The sequence below is a fragment of the Salmo salar genome, chromosome 22, assembly GCF_965601325.2.
Source record: "Salmo salar chromosome 22, fSalSal1, whole genome shotgun sequence".
Lineage (NCBI taxonomy): Eukaryota > Metazoa > Chordata > Actinopteri > Salmoniformes > Salmonidae > Salmo > Salmo salar.
Window position 1 is genome coordinate 21,097,501 of NC_138312.1, and position 21,705 is coordinate 21,119,205.

The 21,705-nt window shown below is 55.0% G+C and overlaps 1 pseudogene; it reads right to left on the bottom strand.

Moving 5' to 3' along the window:
• LOC145850375 (mitochondrial S-adenosylmethionine carrier protein-like) overlaps positions 1-21,705 on the bottom strand; it is a 72,224-nt pseudogene that overhangs the window by 29,208 nt on the left and 21,311 nt on the right.

Consider the following 21,705-nt stretch of genomic DNA (forward strand, 5'->3'; position numbering starts at 1 on the left):
AACTTCCCAAATGTGTAGGAAAACTATTTTTAATTGATTATGTTCTCTTTGCACGACGTCTTCTGCATTCTTTAGGACTCAGGCGATTCCAGTCTATTGGATCATACATTGATCAGACTTTTCAGATGACGCATGGGCTTTTTCCTCTCTTTCCTCAATCAGATTCAGACAGACACCTCTGGGCTCAGACACTGCTGAGGGTTGGTGCTGGAGCACTCTCCCTTTTACACATTTTAACAACCTGTCGCCCATCTGCACAGCTGGGCCTTTTACGGCTCCATTCAGACTGAGGCCTGTCTCTGTTTCTGTCCTGAGCAGCACTGGAGCAGGGCCTATAGTGCTGGCCTAAGGGCCTGAAAGGGGCTGGTTTAGAAGCTCTCAGACTCAGAGAGAAAGGAGAAGAGAGGAATGGAGAGATGTCAGTGATCCAGTGCCATGAGAGAAGGAGAGCATGAAAGAGAGGGAGAGGGGAGGAAAGAGAGAGCGGAAATCTCCAGCAGAATGTGGGCAGCTGTGCTCTTCAGGCTGGATGGATGGGGAAAGGAACTGCTAGACGAGTCAGGGAATCTGTGACATTTCAAGGAAGAGAGAAGAATCTCAAGGAGATACAGGAACTCAAACGCAGACTACAGTCTGCAGGACAGAAGGCTGTGAGGTTCTTCACTTCCTGGTAAGAGGATAGGGCAGAACTTCAAAAGGTACTTGGTGTGAACAGGGCAGGTCCGTGCTGTTCTGCTGCCCTAGTAGAGACCATAAAATGCCTCCCCCTGCAAAACTAGAATAGTTCCAGTAAGCAACGTTGAAAAGTAACGTTGAAAAGACATCTAAAAGACATATTTTCCATACGTTTAAAATACATATTTTCCCACAATGTTGAAAAGGCATATTTTCCAAACGTTGAAAAATACTTACTTCAGGTACATTTTTGGTTCTGAATGAAAGTTGAAAAGACTAGGAGACAGAAGAGAGAATAGGAGACAGACTGCGGCTGGGGAGAGAGAGGGGCAGCAGGAAACAGATGGGACTCCGATGGTTTAGTGATCAGCTTGGTCTCAATCAGTAGGAAGAGAGAGCAGAGTACCATGGGCCATGTGAAGACCTACTGTATGTGAGGACTGGAGAGAGAGAGAGAGAGAGAGAGAGAGAGAGAGAGAGAGAGAGAGCGAGAGAGAGAGAGAGACAGAGAGAGAAAGAGAGACAGAGACAGAGAGAGAAAGAGAGAGAAAGAGAAAGAGAGACAGACAGAAAGAGAGAGACAGAGAGAGAGAGCGAGAGAGAGAGAGACAGAGAGAGAAAGAGAGACAGAGACAGAGACAGAGAGAGAGAGCGAGAGAGAGAGAGACAGAGAGCGAGAGAAAGAGAGACAGAGACAGAGAGAGAGAGCGAGAGAGAGAGACAGAGAGAGAGAGAAAGAGAGACAGAGAGAGAAAGAGGGAGAGAGAGAGCAGCCCAAAGTCCACATGTATTACCGGCTAATGCAACCAGACTGCACACTGGATCCACTGGCCACCAGCCACACCACATATACAGTAGGCTATACACTACATACAACACGCACACTCACACACACACTTTGTTGTGTCAAATTTCCTGAGGTTTATGTGGATCTTGTCATGCAGGGCTCCCTTGAAAAAGAGACTTTGGTCGCAATGGGACTCCCTGCCTAAATAAAGTTAAATGATATATATATATATATTTTTTACACACACAAACAAACAACAGCTATACACACGTGTGCACACTAGATCTCCGCTGGCCTGGAGGAATAGCTACGCTAAACGTGGGGGTGTGGCCCACTCAAGACCACAAGCCTAAATAAAACAGGAACATAACACGTTGTTGTTTTTTCATGCATGTGGTCTTGTGTGGGCCACACCCCCATGTTTTGGATAAAAGTCTATGGATACACATTGGCAAGCACAGACGCAACAATATGCCTCATGCAAATCAGCAGACTTCATAAGGAAACATTAGTGACATGTCATAGGGATTGATAGATATACCACTCTGTAATAAAGAGCTTTTCATTTGTTAGGGTATAAATCACTCCAGCAGGTAATTACGTTGGACATCTTTCACTTTTATCGTGCAAACAGATCAACCTCAATAAAACCTAGTGAGAACCAAGTCAGACCAGTTTGTCTGTCAACTGATTCATGACCGTTTTAGATAGGCCTACCATGAGTCACTCTCTCTCTCTCTCTCTCTCTCTCTCTCTCTCGCACGCTTACGTGTACATACACACATCGCTGCGCAGGCATGTTCCCGGTAAGTGCCATTGTAATAGTGCATCATGAAGATAAGGGGGTCAATGTACACTGCCTTCCAAAGCACACACAATAGGCCAAGAACCTCTGAAATAACCCGAATCTGAATGATCTAGAGATTGGGAATATAAGTGTTCGATATCAGGCTATGGCTGTTAAGTAGTCCATAAATGTTGTAACTGAATAGATTCATTTATTGAATATAAACAAAACTGCACAGTCAAAACCACATACCTACAATTCACTACATTACTACCAATGTAGGTCTATAGACCGAGGGGTTGTTGAGAATAATTCTGTCATCAACTCCCCTATCTATAAATAAATAAACAAACTTATACGTCACCAAACATCGAACAACTTCCTGTGTGCATGTAGCTGTATGTAAATGTACATGACCTAATGTCACACCTCCATATGAGAGGAACAAGTACCGGGCTGAATCACCAAGCGTTCTCCAGGCTGGCCAAACATATGAGCACATCGACCCAGGTCCAGGAGAGCCTGCTAGAGCCTGGCCGTATAAGCACCCCTCAGGGACAGGGCCTCTAAATAAATTAAATACAGCCAATCAATAGGGGGAGTCTGATACCGGAGCTCTGGCCTAACACTTCATAAGACAGAAGCCTGGGAGGGAGGAAAGAGGAAGAGAGAGAGAGGGAGGGAGGGAGGGCGAAGGCCAGAGGCAGATAGATAGAGAGAGAGAGAGAGAGAGAGAGAGAGGAGAGAGAGAGAGAGAGAGAGAGAGAGAGAGAGAGAGAGAGAGAGAGAGAGAGAGAGAGAGAGAGAGAGAGAGAAGGGGGCGGAGGGGGCTGCTCTCCTGACAGTAATATACTCAGCGGCTGGGAAGCCAAACCTGCTTGCTCTCTCTTTCTTTCCCCCGCTCTCTCTCTCTCCTACAGAAAACAGACGTCCATACACTCTGCTGTACAAACACACACCTTCTGTAGAACTGTGCTTGCACTACCACACATACCTACACACACACACAAAAATGGTTCTGTACAGACGCAGCCAGGCACGAGTGTGAATGCACTTCCTGAAGAATTCCACCCGACAGCCTTTGAATGGCACGGCCCGTCGGCACAGCGTGTGTGTGTTTAAACAAGCCAAACAAGGGCAAGCGCTCCAGCACACCGTGCTCCAACCAGACAATCACAAGCCAGCTGGCCCGGCTTCCCATCAGCCAGAGTTAGTGGAGTTGGAGGACAATAATATTCCCAACAAATGAAGACTTGTTGTGAGCTCTGGCCAGGGGGAGGGAGGAGGGCTTGAATCAGCACACTGGCAAACATTCAAGAGAGCAATTCCATCGACATGAGAGAAATTACTCCCAGAAACAGCCCATAATATTGACGTTTTGTGGCTCTTTGCCTGTCCGGTGTACTGAGGCGTTTGAGGGGACGCCTGATACACTACCAGAAGAAGGCAGAGAAAAGAGACAAGCCACTCCCTTATCAACAAAGCACCTGTGTTTGAGGCTGTTGCTCCAAATCCTCCAGTGAACCTTGCAGTCAGCAGCAGGTTGTTGATAATGTGAGTCTTGGAGAAACACTCACATTCTGCATCTGATGCACATGAGCTAAAATGGATATTCCCATCTTTCAATGACAAAAATCCTCAACACAGGTGAAAAACTAGGTTACACACACTGACCTATAGTACAGTAATCAGTGGTTAAATTGGGATTTGGGAGGTGGGGGGTCCCTTGTCAGAGGGCGCGCAAGCACATACCACAGCAACCCTGGATGAGAGACAAAAGACACAACTCCTTCAAATGTTGATATTTGGTTATGTTGACAACCAAACACATTTCAGTTACACTTTTGTTAACTTGTCGACAAGTTAACAAATGATATGTTCGATTCACGTCTCCAACTAAACCAAAAAGTTAAAGAATAGAATTAAACCAGTGGCTCACATGCAACTATCCAAGCAGTAGATACATCTCCTTTAAATGTTGATATTTGGTTGCGTTGTCAACCAGGCAACAATTCAATATTACTTTTCTCATACAGTAAATAGCCTAAAGTTAAGACTATCTTACAAACTGATTTAACAGTATTTATTCAACTTTAAAATGAGTAGTACACCCATGGGCATATTTTGAGGTTAGCCTCATGTAACTATAAATGGCTTCTTATGGAATCATAGAAAGTGGGCATGTTCAAGACAGCATGCAAAGGTCACAGGTCTGTGGAGATCTTCACAATTGCTATAATAATCTGAGCAGAATCTCAAACAGCAATGATCACTTGCACTTTGTACTTTTAATGTAATCTCAACTGCAATCCAGGTCATTTGGTTGTGCTATTAGATGAAGCACAGTGATAACACATTATGTTGTTGTACTGTATAAATACAAAATATTTGACATCTTTTAGATGGTTGAAAGCATAGTGATAACACATTGTTAATTCAACATACTTCTGGCTGTTTTTTTGAGTGGCTGATTAAAGGCTGAAATATCCTTGATCTACATCTCAAATATTACCCAAAATTCCACGTTGAAATTACATGGTGTGTTCAGTGGGTAGCAACATATTGATGAAGACTTGAATGTCCCCAAAAAAACGTTCCACTGGCACTGATCCAACACAGGATCATGCACTGTGAATATAATGTATGTCTATCTGTTACACCTGACCAGTGTGAGCCTACATTTAGCGTCGGTCTTCCCCACACATTCAACCCCATTCAGCGCCACAGACGAGCGCCAGTGAGCATAACTCATGCTGCTGCTAAACACTCTGGTTCTAAAATGGTATATTTGACTCATTTCTTGGATTTGAGAATTAAATGTTGCCTAGTAACGCTAGAAAGCGCCGTGATCCTCCTCTTTTAACAGTGGCCTAAAAACTGCTTTCAAATGTGTGTTTTCCCACTACTGCATTAAGAATGTTGTACAGTAACTGGGCATGTGTAGCATAATTCTCACCCTATGTGGCACTCACCATTTGAATGCGCCTTGAGAGGAATCTTATGTTCTTGCATAAAATACTGCAGGCTAAACAACTGAATAGATCAACTATTCTACTATGGTTTGTCTTATTTAGCTGTTGCTTACTCTTGTTTTTGGCTGTGGAAAATGAAATGTGGACAACAATTTTTCATTAGATAATTCAAATAACCAAAGGTATTCAACTCTGCCTGACTTTCATGTTGGATCATAGGTACCGGGTGTCGAACCCGGCCCAATTTAACCCCTGACAGTAATAACAGACAGTCAGCTCACACTCACTCAAAATTGAAGGGTTTTCTATGCATGCAGGCAAAGCACCTTTCACTGCAGTGCCAATAATGTCAGAGGGAGTATGTTAGGTAGCCAATTAATTATCCTGTGGTATGGCACACAATGCCCTCTGGGCCAACCAATTAGGTGCTGACAGCTAGGAAGAGATCTACAGCCGCCTGAAGGCCAGGATGGGCTACAGGACTGAGGCTGCATGGGACTGCAGAGGGTTGCATGGGGCTTGGGCTAGGGCTGCATGGAGGTGAGGATAGAGGGCTGGGGCTGGGGCTACATGGAGGTGAGGATAGAGGGCTGGGACTACATGGAGGTAAGGATAGAGGGCTGGGACTGGGGCTGCATGGAGGTGAGGAGAGAGGGCTGGGACTGCATGGAGGTGAGAATAGAGGGCTGGCACTGCATGGAGGTGAGAATAGAGGGCTGGCACTGCATGGAGGTGAGGATAGAGGGTTGGGGCTGCATGGAGGTGAGGATAGAGGGCTGGGACTGCATGGAGGTGAGAATAGAGGGCTGGCACTGCATGGAGGTGAGGATAGAGGGTTGGGGCTGCATGGAGGTGAGGATAGAGGGTTGGGGCTGCATGGAGGTGAGGATAGAGGGCTGGGACTACATGGAGGTGAGGATAGAGGGCTGGGACTGCATGGAGGTGAGGATAGAGGGCTGGGACTACATGGAGGTGAGGATAGAGGGCTGGGACTACATGGAGGTGAGGATAGAGAGCTGGGACTACATGGAGGTGAGGATAGAGGGCTGGGACTGCATGGAGGTGAGGATAGAGGGCTGGGACTACATGGAGGTGAGGATAGAGGGCTGGGACTGCATGGAGGTGAGGATAGAGGGCTGGGGCTGCATGGAGGTGAGGATAAAGGGCTGGGACTACATGGAGGTGAGGATAGAGGGCTGGGACTGCATGGAGGTGAGGATAGAGGGCTGGGACCACATGGAGGTAAGGATAGAGGGCTGGGACTGGGGCTGCATGGAGGTGAGGATAGAGGGCTGGGACTACATGGAGGTGAGGATAGAGGGCTGGGACTGCATGGAGGTGAGGATAGAGAGCTGGGACTACATGGAGGTGAGGATAGAGGGCTGGGACTGCATGGAGGTGAGGATAGAGGGCTGGGACTACATGGAGGTGAGGATAGAGGGCTGGGACTGCATGGAGGTGAGGATAGAGGGCTGGGGCTGCATGGAGGTGAGGATAAAGGGCTGGGACTACATGGAGGTGAGGATAGAGGGCTGGGACTGCATGGAGGTGAGGATAGAGGGCTGGGACTGCATGGAGGTGAGGATAGAGGGCTGGGACTGCATGAAGGTGAGGATAGAGGGCTGGGACTGCATGGAGGTGAGGATAGTGGGCTGGGACTACATGGAGGTGGGGATAGAGGGCTGGGACTGCATGGAGGTGAGGATAGAGGACTGGGGCTACATGGAGGTGAGGATAGAGGGCTGGGACTGCATGGAGGTGAGGATAGAGAGCTGGGACTACATGGAGGTGAGGATAGAGGGCTGGGACTGCATGGAGGTGAGGATAGAGGGCTGGGACAACATGGAGGTGAGGATAGAGGGCTGGGACTGCATGGAGGTGAGGATAGAGGGCTGGGGCTGCATGGAGGTGAGGATAAAGGGCTGGGACTACATGGAGGTGAGGATAGAGGGCTGGGACTACATGGAGGTGAGGATAGAGGGCTGGAACTACATGGAGGTGAGGATAGAGGGCTGGGGCTGCATGAAGGTGAGGATAGAGGGCTGGGACTGCATGGAGGTGAGGATAGAGGGCTGGGACTGGGGCTGTATGGAGGTGAGGATAGAGGGCTGGGACTACATGGAGATGAGGATAGAGGGCTGCGGCTGCATGGAGGTGAGGATAGATGGCTGGGACTGGGGCTACATGGAGGTGAGGATAGAGGGCTGGGACTACATGGAGGTGAGGATAGAGGGCTGGGACTGCATGGAGGTGAGGATAGAGGGTTGGGGCTGCATGGAGGTGAGGATAGAGGGCTGGGACTACATGGAGGTGAGGATAGAGGACTGGGGCTACATGGAGGTCAGGATAGAGGGCTGGGACGACATGGAGGTGAGGATAGAGGGCTGGGACTACATGGAGGTGAGGATAGAGGGCTGGGACTACATGGAGGTAAGGATAGAGGGCTGGGACTGTGGCTGCATGGAGGTGAGGATAGAGGGCTGGGACTACATGGAGGTGAGGATAGAGGGCTGGGACTGCATGGAGGTGAGGATAGAGGGCTGGGACTGCATGGAGGTGAGGATAGAGGGCTGGGACTGCATGGAGGTGAGGATAGAGGGCTGGGACTACATGGAGGTGAGGATAGAGGGCTGGGACTGCATGGAGGTGAGGATAGAGGTCTGGGGCTACATGGAGGTGAGGATAGAGGGCTGGGACTGCATGGAGGTGAGGATAGAGAGCTGGGACTACATGGAGGTGAGGATAGAGGGCTGGGACTACATGGAGGTGAGGATAGAGGGCTGGGACTGGGGCTGCATGGAGGTGAGGATAGAGGGCTGGGACTGCATGGAGGTGAGGATAGAGGGCTGGGACTGCATGGAGGTGAGGATAGAGGGCTGGGACTGCATGGAGGTGAGGATAGATGGCTGGGACTGGGGCTACATGGAGGTGAGGATAGAGGGCTGGGACTACATGGAGGTGAGGATAGAGGGCTGGGACTGCATGGAGGTGAGGATAGAGGGCTGGGACTGCATGGAGGTGAGGATAGAGTGCTGGGACTGGGGCTACATGGAGGTGAGGATAGAGGGCTGGGACTACATGGAGGTGAGGATAGAGGGCTGGGACTGCATGGAGGTGAGGATAGAGGGCTGGGACTGGGGCTACATGGAGGTGAGGATAGAGGGCTGGGACTACATGGAGGTGAGGATAGAGGGCTGGGACTGCATGGAGGTGAGGATAGAGGGCTGGGGCTACATGGAGGTGAGGATAGAGGGCTGGGACTACATGGAGGTGAGGATAGAGGGCTGGGACTGCATGGAGGTGAGGATAGAGGGCTGGGAATGGGGCTGCATGGAGGTGAGGATAGAGGGCTGGGACTACATGGAGGTGAGGATAGAGGGCTGGGACTGCATGGAGGTGAGGATAGAGGGCTGGGACTGCATGGAGGTGAGGACAGAGTGCTGGGACTGGGGCTACATGGAGGTGAGGATAGAGGGCTGGGACTACATGGAGGTGAGGATAGAGGGCTGGGACTGCATGGAGGTGAGGATAGAGGGCTGGGACTGCATGGAGGTGAGGATAGAGGGCTGGGACTGGGGCTACATGGAGGTGAGGATAGAGGGCTGGGAATTCATGGAGGTGAGGTTAGAGGGCTGGGACTGCATGGAGGTGAGGATAGAGGGCTGGGACTGGGGCTACATGGAGGTGAGGATAGAGGGCTGGGACTGCATGGAGGTGAGGATAGAGGGCTGGGACTACATGGAGGTGAGGATAGAGGGCTGGGACTGCATGGAGGTGAGGATAGAGAGTTGGGACTGGGGCTACATGGAGGTGAGGATAGAGGGCTGGGACTGGATGGAGGTGAGGATAGAGAGCTGGGACTATATGGAGGTGAGGATAGAGGGCTGGGACTGCATGGAGGTGAGGATAGAGGGCTGGGACGACATGGAGGTGAGGATAAAGGGCTGTGACTGGGGCTGCATGGAGGTGAGGATAGAGGACTGGGGCAGCATGGAGGTGAGGATAGAGGGCTGGGGCTACATGGAGGTGAGGATAGAGGGCTGGGACTACATGGAGGTGAGGATAGAGGGCTGGGACTGCATGGAGGTGAGGATAGAGGGCTGGGACTGCATGGAGGTGAGGATAGAGGGCTGGGACTGCATGGAGGTGAGGATAGAGGGCTGGGACTGGGGCTACATGGAGGTGAGGATAGAGGGCTGGGACTACATGGAGGTGAGGATAGAGGGCTGGGACTGCATGGAGGTGAGGATAGAGGGCTGGGGCTACATGGAGGTGAGGATAGAGGGCTGGGACTACATGGAGGTGAGGATAGAGGGCTGGGACTGCATGGAGGTGAGGATAGAGGGCTGGGAATGGGGCTGCATGGAGGTGAGGATAGAGGGCTGGGACTGGGGCTACATGGAGGTGAGGATAGAGGGCTGGGACTACATGGAGGTGAGGATAGAGGGCTGGGACTGCATGGAGGTGAGGATAGAGGGCTGGGGCTACATGGAGGTGAGGATAGAGGGCTGGGACTACATGGAGGTGAGGATAGAGGGCTGGGACTGCATGGAGGTGAGGATAGAGGGCTGGGAATGGGGCTGCATGGAGGTGAGGATAGAGGGCTGGGACTGGGGCTACATGGAGGTGAGGATAGAGGGCTGGGACTACATGGAGGTGAGGATAGAGGGCTGGGACTGCATGGAGGTGAGGATAGAGGGCTGGGACTGCATGGAGGTGAGGACAGAGTGCTGGGACTGGGGCTACATGGAGGTGAGATAGAGGGCTGGGACTACATGGAGGTGAGGATAGAGGGCTGGGACTGCATGGAGGTGAGGATAGAGGACTGGGACTGCATGGAGGTGAGGATAGAGGACTGGGGCAGCATGGAGGTGAGGATAGAGGGCTGGGGCTACATGGAGGTGAGGATAGAGGGCTGGGACTACATGGAGGTGAGGATAGAGGGCTGGGACTGCATGGAGGTGAGGATAGAGGGCTGGGACTGCATGGAGGTGAGGATAGAGGGCTGGGACTGCATGGAGGTGAGGATAGAGGGCTGGGACTGGGGCTACATGGAGGTGAGGATAGAGGGCTGGGACTACATGGAGGTGAGGATAGAGGGCTGGGACTGCATGGAGGTGAGGATAGAGGGCTGGGGCTACATGGAGGTGAGGATAGAGGGCTGGGACTACATGGAGGTGAGGATAGAGGGCTGGGACTGCATGGAGGTGAGGATAGAGGGCTGGGAATGGGGCTGCATGGAGGTGAGGATAGAGGGCTGGGACTGGGGCTACATGGAGGTGAGGATAGAGGGCTGGGACTACATGGAGGTGAGGATAGAGGGCTGGGACTGCATGGAGGTGAGGATAGAGGGCTGGGGCTACATGGAGGTGAGGATAGAGGGCTGGGACTACATGGAGGTGAGGATAGAGGGCTGGGACTGCATGGAGGTGAGGATAGAGGGCTGGGACTGCATGGAGGTGAGGATAGAGGGCTGGGGCTACATGGAGGTGAGGATAGAGGGCTGGGACTACATGGAGGTGAGGATAGAGGGCTGGGACTGCATGGAGGTGAGGATAGAGGGCTGGGAATGGGGCTGCATGGAGGTGAGGATAGAGGGCTGGGACTGGGGCTACATGGAGGTGAGGATAGAGGGCTGGGACTACATGGAGGTGAGGATAGAGGGCTGGGACTGCATGGAGGTGAGGATAGAGGGCTGGGGCTACATGGAGGTGAGGATAGAGGGCTGGGACTACATGGAGGTGAGGATAGAGGGCTGGGACTGCATGGAGGTGAGGATAGAGGGCTGGGAATGGGGCTGCATGGAGGTGAGGATAGAGGGCTGGGACTGGGGCTACATGGAGGTGAGGATAGAGGGCTGGGACTACATGGAGGTGAGGATAGAGGGCTGGGACTGCATGGAGGTGAGGATAGAGGGCTGGGACTGCATGGAGGTGAGGACAGAGTGCTGGGACTGGGGCTACATGGAGGTGAGGATAGAGGGCTGGGACTACATGGAGGTGAGGATAGAGGGCTGGGACTGCATGGAGGTGAGGATAGAGGACTGGGACTGCATGGAGGTGAGGATAGAGGGCTGGGACTGGGGCTACATGGAGGTGAGGATAGAGGGCTGGGACTTCATGGAGGTGAGGTTAGAGGGCTGGGACTGCATGGAGGTGAGGATAGAGGCCTGGGACTGGGGCTACATGGAGGTGAGGATAGAGGGCTGGGACTGCATGGAGGTGAGGATAGAGAGTTGGGACTGGGGCTACATGGAGGTGAGGATAGAGGGCTGGGACTGGATGGAGGTGAGGATAGAGAGCTGGGACTATATGGAGGTGAGGATAGAGGGCTGGGAATGCATGGAGGTGAGGATAGAGGGCTGGGACGACATGGAGGTGAGGATAAAGGGCTGTGACTGGGGCTGCATGGAGGTGAGGATAGAGGACTGGGGCTGCATGGAGGTGAGGATAGAGGGCTGGGGCTACATGGAGGTGAGGATAGAGGGCTGGGACTACATGGAGGTGAGGATAGAGGGCTGGGACTGCATGGAGGTGAGGATAGAGGGCTGGGACTGCATGGAGGTGAGGATAGAGGGCTGGGACTGCATGGAGGTGAGGATAGAGGGCTGGGACTGGGGCTACATGGAGGTGAGGATAGAGGGCTGGGAATTCATGGAGGTGAGGTTAGAGGGCTGGGACTGCATGGAGGTGAGGATAGAGTTCTGGGACTGGGGCTACATGGAGGTGAGGATAGTGGGCTGGGACTGCATGGAGGTGAGGATAGAGGGCTGGGACTACATGGAGGTGAGGATAGAGGGCTGGGACTGCATGGAGGTGAGGATAGAGAGTTGGGACTGGGGCTACATGGAGGTGAGGATAGAGGGCTGGGACTGGATGGAGGTGAGGATAGAGAGCTGGGACTATATGGAGGTGAGGATAGAGGGCTGGGAATGCATGGAGGTGAGGATAGAGGGCTGGGACGACATGGAGGTGAGGATAAAGGGCTGTGACTGGGGCTGCATGGAGGTGAGGATAGAGGACTGGGGCTGCATGGAGGTGAGGATAGAGGGCTGGGGCTACATGGAGGTGAGGATAGAGGGCTGGGACTACATGGAGGTGAGGATAGAGGGCTGGGACTGCATGGAGGTGAGGATAGAGGGCTGGGACTGCATGGAGGTGAGGATAGAGTGCTGGGACTGCATGGAGGTGAGGATAGAGGGCTGGGACTGCATGGAGGTGAGGATAGAGGGCTGGGGCTGCATGGAGGTGAGGATAAAGGGCTGGGACAACATGGAGGTGAGGATAGAGGGCTGGGACTGCATGGAGGTGAGGATAGAGGGCTGGGACTGCATGGAGGTGAGGATAGAGGGCTGGGACTGCATGGAGGTGAGGATAGAGGGCTGGGACTACATGGAGGTGAGGATAGAGGGCTGAGACTGCATTGAGGTGAGGATAGAGGGCTGGGACTACATGGAGGTGAGGATAGAGGGCTGGGACTACATGGAGGTGAGGATAGAGGGCTGGGGCTGGGGCTGCATGGAGGTGAGGGTAGAGGGCTGGGGCTACATGGAGGTGAGGATAGAGGGCTGGGAATACATGGAGGTGAGGATAGAGGGCTGGGACTGCATGGAGGTGAGGATAGAGGGCTGGGACTACATGGAGGTGAGGATAGAGGGCTGCGGCTGCATGGAGGTGAGGATAGAGGGCTGGGACTGGGGCTACATGGAGGTGAGGATAGAGGGCTGGGACTACATGGAGGTGAGGATAGAGGGCTGGGACTGCATGGAGGTGAGGATAGAGGGCTGGGACTGCATGGAGGTGAGGATAGAGTGCTGGGACTGCATGGAGGTGAGGATAGAGGGCTGGGACTGCATGGAGGTGAGGATAGAGGGCTGGGGCTGCATGGAGGTGAGGATAAAGGGCTGGGACAACATGGAGGTGAGGATAGAGGGCTGGGACTGCATGGAGGTGAGGATAGAGGGCTGGGACTGCATGGAGGTGAGGATAGAGGGCTGGGACTACATGGAGGTGAGGATAGAGGGCTGGGACTGCATTGAGGTGAGGATAGAGGGCTGGGACTACATGGAGGTGAGGATAGAGGGCTGGGACTACATGGAGGTGAGGATAGAGGGCTGGGGCTGGGGCTGCATGGAGGTGAGGGTAGAGGGCTGGGGCTACATGGAGGTGAGGATAGAGGGCTGGGAATACATGGAGGTGAGGATAGAGGGCTGGGACTGCATGGAGGTGAGGATAGAGGGCTGGGACTACATGGAGTTGAGGATAGAGGGCTGCGGCTGCATGGAGGTGAGGATAGAGGGCTGGGACTGGGGCTACATGGAGGTGAGGATAGAGGGCTGGGACTACATGGAGGTGAGGATAGAGGGCTGGGACTACATGGAGGTGAGGATAGAGGGCTGGGACTACATGGAGGTGAGAATAGAGGGCTGGGACTGCATGGAGGTGAGGATAGAGGGCTGGGACTACATGGAGGTTTGGATAGAGGGCTGGGACTGGGACTGCATGGAGGTGAGGATAGAGGGCTGGGACTACATTGAGGTGAGGATAGAGGGCTGGGGCTACATGGAGGTGAGGATAGAGGGCTGGGACTGCATGGAGGTGAGGATAGAGGGCTGGGACTGGGGCTGCATGGAGGTGAGGATAGAGGGCTGGGACTACATGGAGGTGAGGATAGAGGGCTGGGACTGCATGGAGGTGAGGATAGAGGGCTGGGACTGCATGGAGGTGAGGACAGAGTGCTGGGACTGGGGCTACATGGAGGTGAGGATAGAGGGCTGGGACTACATGGAGGTGAGGATAGAGGGCTGGGACTGCATGGAGGTGAGGATAGAGGGCTGGGACTGCATGGAGGTGAGGATAGAGGGCTGGGACTGGGGCTACATGGAGGTGAGGATAGAGGGCTGGGACTGGATGGAGGTGAGGATAGAGAGCTGGGACTATATGGAGGTGAGGATAGAGGGCTGGGAATGCATGGAGGTGAGGATAGAGGGCTGGGATGACATGGAGGTGAGGATAAAGGGCTGTGACTGGGGCTGCATGGAGGTGAGGATAGAGGACTGGGGCTGCATGGAGGTGAGGATAGAGGGCTGGGGCTACATGGAGGTGAGGATAGAGGGCTGGGACTACATGGAGGTGAGGATAGAGGGCTGGGACTGCATGGAGGTGAGGATAGAGGGCTGGGACTGCATGGAGGTGAGGATAGAGTGCTGGGACTGCATGGAGGTGAGGATAGAGGGCTGGGACTGCATGGAGGTGAGGATAGAGGGCTGGGGCTGCATGGAGGTGAGGATAAAGGGCTGGGACAACATGGAGGTGAGGATAGAGGGCTGGGACTGCATGGAGGTGAGGATAGAGGGCTGGGACTGCATGGAGGTGAGGATAGAGGGCTGGGACTACATGGAGGTGAGGATAGAGGGCTGGGACTGCATTGAGGTGAGGATAGAGGGCTGGGACTACATGGAGGTGAGGATAGAGGGCTGGGACTACATGGAGGTGAGGATAGAGGGCTGGGACTGCATGGAGGTGAGGATAGAGGGCTGGGACTGCATGGAGGTGAGGATAGAGAGTTGGGACTGGGGCTACATGGAGGTGAGGATAGAGGGCTGGGACTGGATGGAGGTGAGGATAGAGAGCTGGGACTATATGGAGGTGAGGATAGAGGGCTGGGACTGCATGGAGGTGAGGATAGAGGGCTGGGACGACATGGAGGTGAGGATAAAGGGCTGTGACTGGGGCTGCATGGAGGTGAGGATAGAGGACTGGGGCAGCATGGAGGTGAGGATAGAGGGCTGGGGCTACATGGAGGTGAGGATAGAGGGCTGGGACTACATGGAGGTGAGGATAGAGGGCTGGGACTGCATGGAGGTGAGGATAGAGGGCTGGGACTGCATGGAGGTGAGGATAGAGGGCTGGGACTGCATGGAGGTGAGGATAGAGGGCTGGGACTGGGGCTACATGGAGGTGAGGATAGAGGGCTGGGACTACATGGAGGTGAGGATAGAGGGCTGGGACTGCATGGAGGTGAGGATAGAGGGCTGGGGCTACATGGAGGTGAGGATAGAGGGCTGGGACTACATGGAGGTGAGGATAGAGGGCTGGGACTGCATGGAGGTGAGGATAGAGGGCTGGGAATGGGGCTGCATGGAGGTGAGGATAGAGGGCTGGGACTGGGGCTACATGGAGGTGAGGATAGAGGGCTGGGACTACATGGAGGTGAGGATAGAGGGCTGGGACTGCATGGAGGTGAGGATAGAGGGCTGGGGCTACATGGAGGTGAGGATAGAGGGCTGGGACTACATGGAGGTGAGGATAGAGGGCTGGGACTGCATGGAGGTGAGGATAGAGGGCTGGGAATGGGGCTGCATGGAGGTGAGGATAGAGGGCTGGGACTGGGGCTACATGGAGGTGAGGATAGAGGGCTGGGACTACATGGAGGTGAGGATAGAGGGCTGGGACAACATGGAGGTGAGGATAGAGGGCTGGGACTGCATGGAGGTGAGGATAGAGGGCTGGGACTGCATGGAGGTAAGGATAGAGGGCTGGGACTACATGGACGTGAGGATAGAGGGCTGGGACTGCATTGAGGTGAGGATAGAGGGCTGGGACTACATGGAGGTGAGGATAGAGGGCTGGGACTACATGGAGGTGACGATAGAGGGTAGAGGGCTGGGGCTGCATGGAGGTGAGGGTAGAGGGCTGGGGCTACATGGAGGTGAGGATAGAGGGCTGGGAATACATGGAGGTGAGGATAGAGGGCTGGGACTGCATGGAGGTGAGGATAGAGGGCTGGGACTACATGGAGGTGAGGATAGAGGGCTGGGAGTACATGGAGGTGAGGATAGAGGGCTGGGACTGCATGGAGGTGAGGATAGAGGGCTGGGAATGGGGCTGCATGGAGGTGAGGATAGAGGGCTGGGACTGGGGCTACATGGAGGTGAGGATAGAGGGCTGGGACTACATGGAGGTGAGGATAGAGGGCTGGGACTGCATGGAGGTGAGGATAGAGGGCTGGGACTGCATGGAGGTGAGGACAGAGTGCTGGGACTGGGGCTACATGGAGGTGAGGATAGAGGGCTGGGACTACATGGAGGTGAGGATAGAGGGCTGGGACTGCATGGAGGTGAGGATAGAGGGCTGGGACTGCATGGAGGTGAGGATAGAGGGCTGGGACTGGGGCTACATGGAGGTGAGGATAGAGGGCTGGGAATTCATGGAGGTGAGGTTAGAGGGCTGGGACTGCATGGAGGTGAGGATAGAGAGCTGGGACTGGGGCTACATGGAGGTGAGGATAGAGGGCTGGGACTGCATGGAGGTGAGGATAGAGGGCTGGGACTACATGGAGGTGAGGATAGAGGGCTGGGACTGCATGGAGGTGAGGATAGAGAGTTGGGACTGGGGCTACATGGAGGTGAGGATAGAGGGCTGGGACTGGATGGAGGTGAGGATAGAGAGCTGGGACTATATGGAGGTGAGGATAGAGGGCTGGGACTGCATGGAGGTGAGGATAGAGGGCTGGGACGACATGGAGGTGAGGATAAACGGCTGTGACTGGGGCTGCATGGAGGTGAGGATAGAGGACTGGGGCTGCATGGAGGTGAGGATAGAGGGCTGGGGCTACATGGAGGTGAGGATAGAGGGCTGGGACTACATGGAGGTGAGGATAGAGGGCTGGGACTGCATGGAGGTGAGGATAGAGGGCTGGGACTGCATGGAGGTGAGGATAGAGGGCTGGGACTGCATGGAGGTGAGGATAGAGGGCTGGGACTGCATGGAGGTGAGGATAGAGGGCTGGGGCTGCATGGAGGTGAGGATAAAGGGCTGGGACAACATGGAGGTGAGGATAGAGGGCTGGGACTGCATGGAGGTGAGGATAGAGGGCTGGGACTGCATGGAGGTAAGGATAGAGGGCTGGGACTACATGGAGGTGAGGATAGAGGGCTGGGACTGCATTGAGGTGAGGATAGAGGGCTGCGACTACATGGAGGTGAGGATAGAGGGCTGGGACTACATGGAGGTGAGGATAGAGGGCTGGGGCTGGGGCTGCATGGAGGTGAGGGTAGAGGGCTGGGACTACATGGAGGTGAGGATAGAGGGCTGGGAATACATGGAGGTGAGGATAGAGGGCTGGGACTGCATGGAGGTGAGGATAGAGGGCTGGGACTACATGGAGGTGAGGATAGAGGGCTGCGGCTGCATGGAGGTGAGGATAGAGGGCTGGGACTGGGGCTACATGGAGGTGAGGATAGAGGGCTGGGACTACATGGAGGTGAGGATAGAGGGCTGGGACTACATGGAGGTGAGCATAGAGGGCTGGGACTACATGGAGGTGAGAATAGAGGGCTGGGACTGCATGGAGGTGAGGATAGAGGGCTGGGACTACATGGAGGTTTGGATAGAGGGCTGGGACTGGGACTGCATGGAGGTGAGGATAGAGGGCTGGGACTACATTGAGGTGAGGATAGAGGGCTGGGGCTACATGGAGGTGAGGATAGAGGGCTGGGACTGCATGGAGGTGAGGATAGAGGGCTGGGACTGGGGCTGCATGGAGGTGAGGATAGAGGGCTGGGGCTGCATGGAGGTGAGGATAGAGGGCTGGGACTGGGGCTGCATGGAGGTGAGGATAGAGGGCTGGGACTGGGGCTGCATGGATGTGAGGATAGAGGGCTGGGACTGCATGGAGGTGAGGATAGAGGGCTGGGACTACATGGAGGTGAGGATAGAGGGCTGGACTGCATGGAGGTGAGGATAGAGGGCTGGGACTGCATGGAGGTGAGGATAGAGTGCTGGGACTGGGGCTACATGGAGGTGAGGATAGAGGGCTGGGAATACATGGAGGTGAGGATAGAGGGCTGGGACTACATGGAGGTGAGGATAGAGAACTGGGACTGCATGGAGGTGAGGATAGAGGGCTGGGACTACATGGAGGTGAGGATAGAGGGCTGGACTGCATGGAGGTGAGGATAGAGGGCTGGGACTGCATGGAGGTGAGGATAGAGTGCTGGGACTGGGGCTACATGGAGGTGAGGATAGAGGGCTGGGAATACATGGAGGTGAGGATAGAGGGCTGGGACTACATGGAGGTGAGGATAGAGAACTGGGACTGCATGGAGGTGAGGATAGAGGGCTGGGACTACATGGAGGTTTGGATAGAGGGCTGGGATTGGGGCTGCATGGAGGTGAGGATAGAGGGCTGGGACTGGGGCTGCATGGAGGTGAGGATAGAGGGCTGGGACTGGGGCTGCATGGAGGTGAGGATAGAGGGCTGGGACTGGGGCTGCATGGATGTGAGGATAGAGGGCTGGGACTGCATGGAGGTGAGGATAGAGGGCTGGGACTACATGGAGGTGAGGATAGAGGGCTGGGACTGCATGGAGGTGAGGATAGAGGGCTGGGACTGCATGGAGGTGAGGATAGAGTGCTGGGACTGGGGCTACATGGAGGTGAGGATAGAGGGCTGGGACTACATGGAGGTGAGGATATAGGCCTGGGACTGCATGGAGGTGAGGATAGAGGGCTGGGACTGGGGCTACATGGAGGTGAGGATAGAGGGCTGGGACTACATGGAGGTGAGGATAGAGGGCTGGGACTGCATGGAGGTGAGGATAGAGGGCTGGGACTGGGGCTACATGGAGGTGAGGATAGAGGGCTGGGACTGCATGGAGGTGAGGATAGAGGGCTTGGACTGGGGCTACATGGAGGTGAGGATAGAGGGCTGGGACTACATGGAGGTGAGGATAGAGGGCTGCGGCTGCATGGAGGTGAGGATAGAGGGCTGGAACTGGGGCTACATGGAGGTGAGGATAGAGGGCTGGGACTACATGGAGGTGAGGATAGAGGGCTGGGACTACATGGAGGTGAGGATAGAGGGCTGGGACTACATGGAGGTGAGGATAGAGGGCTGGGACTGCATGGAGGTGAGGATAGAGGGCTGGGACTACATGGAGGTTTGGATAGAGAGCTGGGACTGGGGCTGCATGGAGGTGAGGATAGAGGGCTGGGACTACATTGAGGTGAGGATAGAGGGCTGGGACTGGGGCTGCATGGAGGTGAGGATAGAGGACTGGGACTGGGGCTGCATGGATGTGAGGATAGAGGGCTGGGACTGCATGGAGGTGAGGATAGAGGGCTGGGACTACATGGAGGTGAGGATAGAGGGCTGGGACTGCATGGAGGTGAGGATAGAGGGCTGGGACTGCATGGAGGTGAGGATAGAGTGCTGGGACTGGGGCTACATGGAGGTGAGGATAGAGGGCTGGGACTACATGGAGGTGAGGATAGAGGGCTGGGACTGCATGGAGGTGAGGATAGAGGGCTGGGACTGGGGCTACATGGAGGTGAGGATAGAGGGCTGGGACTACATGGAGGTGAGGATAGAGGGCTGGGACTGCATGGAGGTGAGGATAGAGGGCTGGGACTGCATGGAGGTGAGGATAGAGTGCTGGGACTGGGGCTACATGGAGGTGAGGATAGAGGGCTGGGACTACATGGAGGTGAGGATAGAGGGCTGGGACTGCATGGAGGTGAGGATAGAGGGCTGGGACTGGGGCTACATGGAGGTGAGGATAGAGGGCTGGGACTACATGGAGGTGAGGATAGAGGGCTGGGACTGCATGGAGGTGAGTATAGAGGGCTGGGGCTACATGGAGGTGAGGATAGAGGGCTGGGACTACATGGAGGTGAGGATAGAGGGCTGGGACTGCATGGAGGTGAGGATAGAGTGCTGGGACTGGGGCTGCATGGAGGTGAGGATAGAGGGCTGGGACTGGGGCTACATGGAGGTGAGGATAGAGGGCTGGGACTACATGGAGGTGAGGATAGAGGGCTGGGACTGCATGGAGGTGAGGATAGAGGGCTGGGACTGCATGGAGGTGAGGACAGAGTGCTGGGACTGGGGCTACATGGAGGTGAGGATAGAGGGCTGGGACTACATGGAGGTGAGGATAGAGGGCTGGGACTGCATGGAGGTGAGGATAGAGGGCTGGGACTGCATGGAGGTGAGGATAGAGGGCTGGGACTGGGGCTACATGGAGGTGAGGATAGAGGGCTGGGACTACATGGAGGTGAGGATAGAGGGCTGGGACTGCATGGAGGTGAGGATAGAGGGCTGGGACTGGGGCTACATGGAGGTGAGGTTTTAGGGCTGGGACTACATGGAGGTGAGGATAGAGGGCTGGGACTGCATGGAGGTGAGGATAGAGGGCTGGGGCTGCATGGAGGTGAGGATAAATGGCTGGGACTACATGGAGGTGAGGATAGAGGGCTGGGACTGCATGGAGGTGAGGATAGAGGGCTGGGACTGCATGGAGGTGATAATAGAGGGCTGGGACTACATGGAGGTGAGGATAGAGGGCTGGGACTGCATGGAGGTGAGGATAGAGGGCTGGGACTACATGGAGGTTTGGATAGAGGGCTGGGACTGGGGCTGCATGGAGGTGAGGATAGAGGGCTGGGACTACATTGAGGTGAGGATAGAGGCCTGGGACTACATGGAGGTGAGGATAGAGGGCTGGGACTACATGGAGGTGAGGATAGAGGGCTGGGACTACATGGAGGTGAGGATAGAGGGCTGGGACTGCATGGAGGTGAGGATAGAGGGCTGGGACTACATGGAGGTTTGGATAGAGGGCTGGGACTGGGGCTGCATGGAGGTGAGGATAGAGGGCTGGGACTACATTGAGGTGAGGATAGAGGGCTGGGGCTACATGGAGGTGAGGATAGAGGGCTGGGACTGCATGGAGGTGAGGATAGAGGGCTGGGACTGGGGCTGCATGGAGGTGAGGATAGAGGGCTGGGGCTGCATGGAGGTGAGGATAGAGGGCTGGGACGGGGGCTGCATGGAGGTGAGGATAGAGGGCTGGGACTGGGGCTGCATGGATGTGAGGATAGAGGGCTGGGATTGCATGGAGGTGAGGATAGAGGGCTGGGACTACATGGAGGTGAGGATAGAGGGCTTGGACTGGGGCTACATGGAGGTGAGGATAGAGGGCTGGGACTGGGGCTGCATGGAGGTGAGGATAGAGGGCTGGGACTGGGGCTGCATGGATGTGAGGATAGAGGGCTGGGACTGCATGGAGGTGAGGATAGAGGGCTGGGACTACATGGAGGTGAGGATAGAGGGCTGGGACTGCATGGAGGTGAGGATAGAGGGCTGGGACTGGGGCTACATGGAGGTGAGGATAGAGGGCTGGGACTACATGGAGGTGAGGATAGAGGGCTGGGACTGCATGGAGGTGAGGATAGAGGGCTGGGACTGCATGGAGGTGAGGATAGAGTGCTGGGACTGGGGCTACATGGAGGTGAGGATAGAGGGCTGGGACTACATGGAGGTGAGGATAGAGGGCTGGGACTGCATGGAGGTGAGGATAGAGGGCTGGGACTGGGGCAACATGTAGGTGAGGATAGAGGGCTGGGACTACATTGAGGTGAGGATAGAGGGCTGGGACTGCATGGAGGTGAGTAAAGAGGGCTGGGGCTACATGGAGGTGA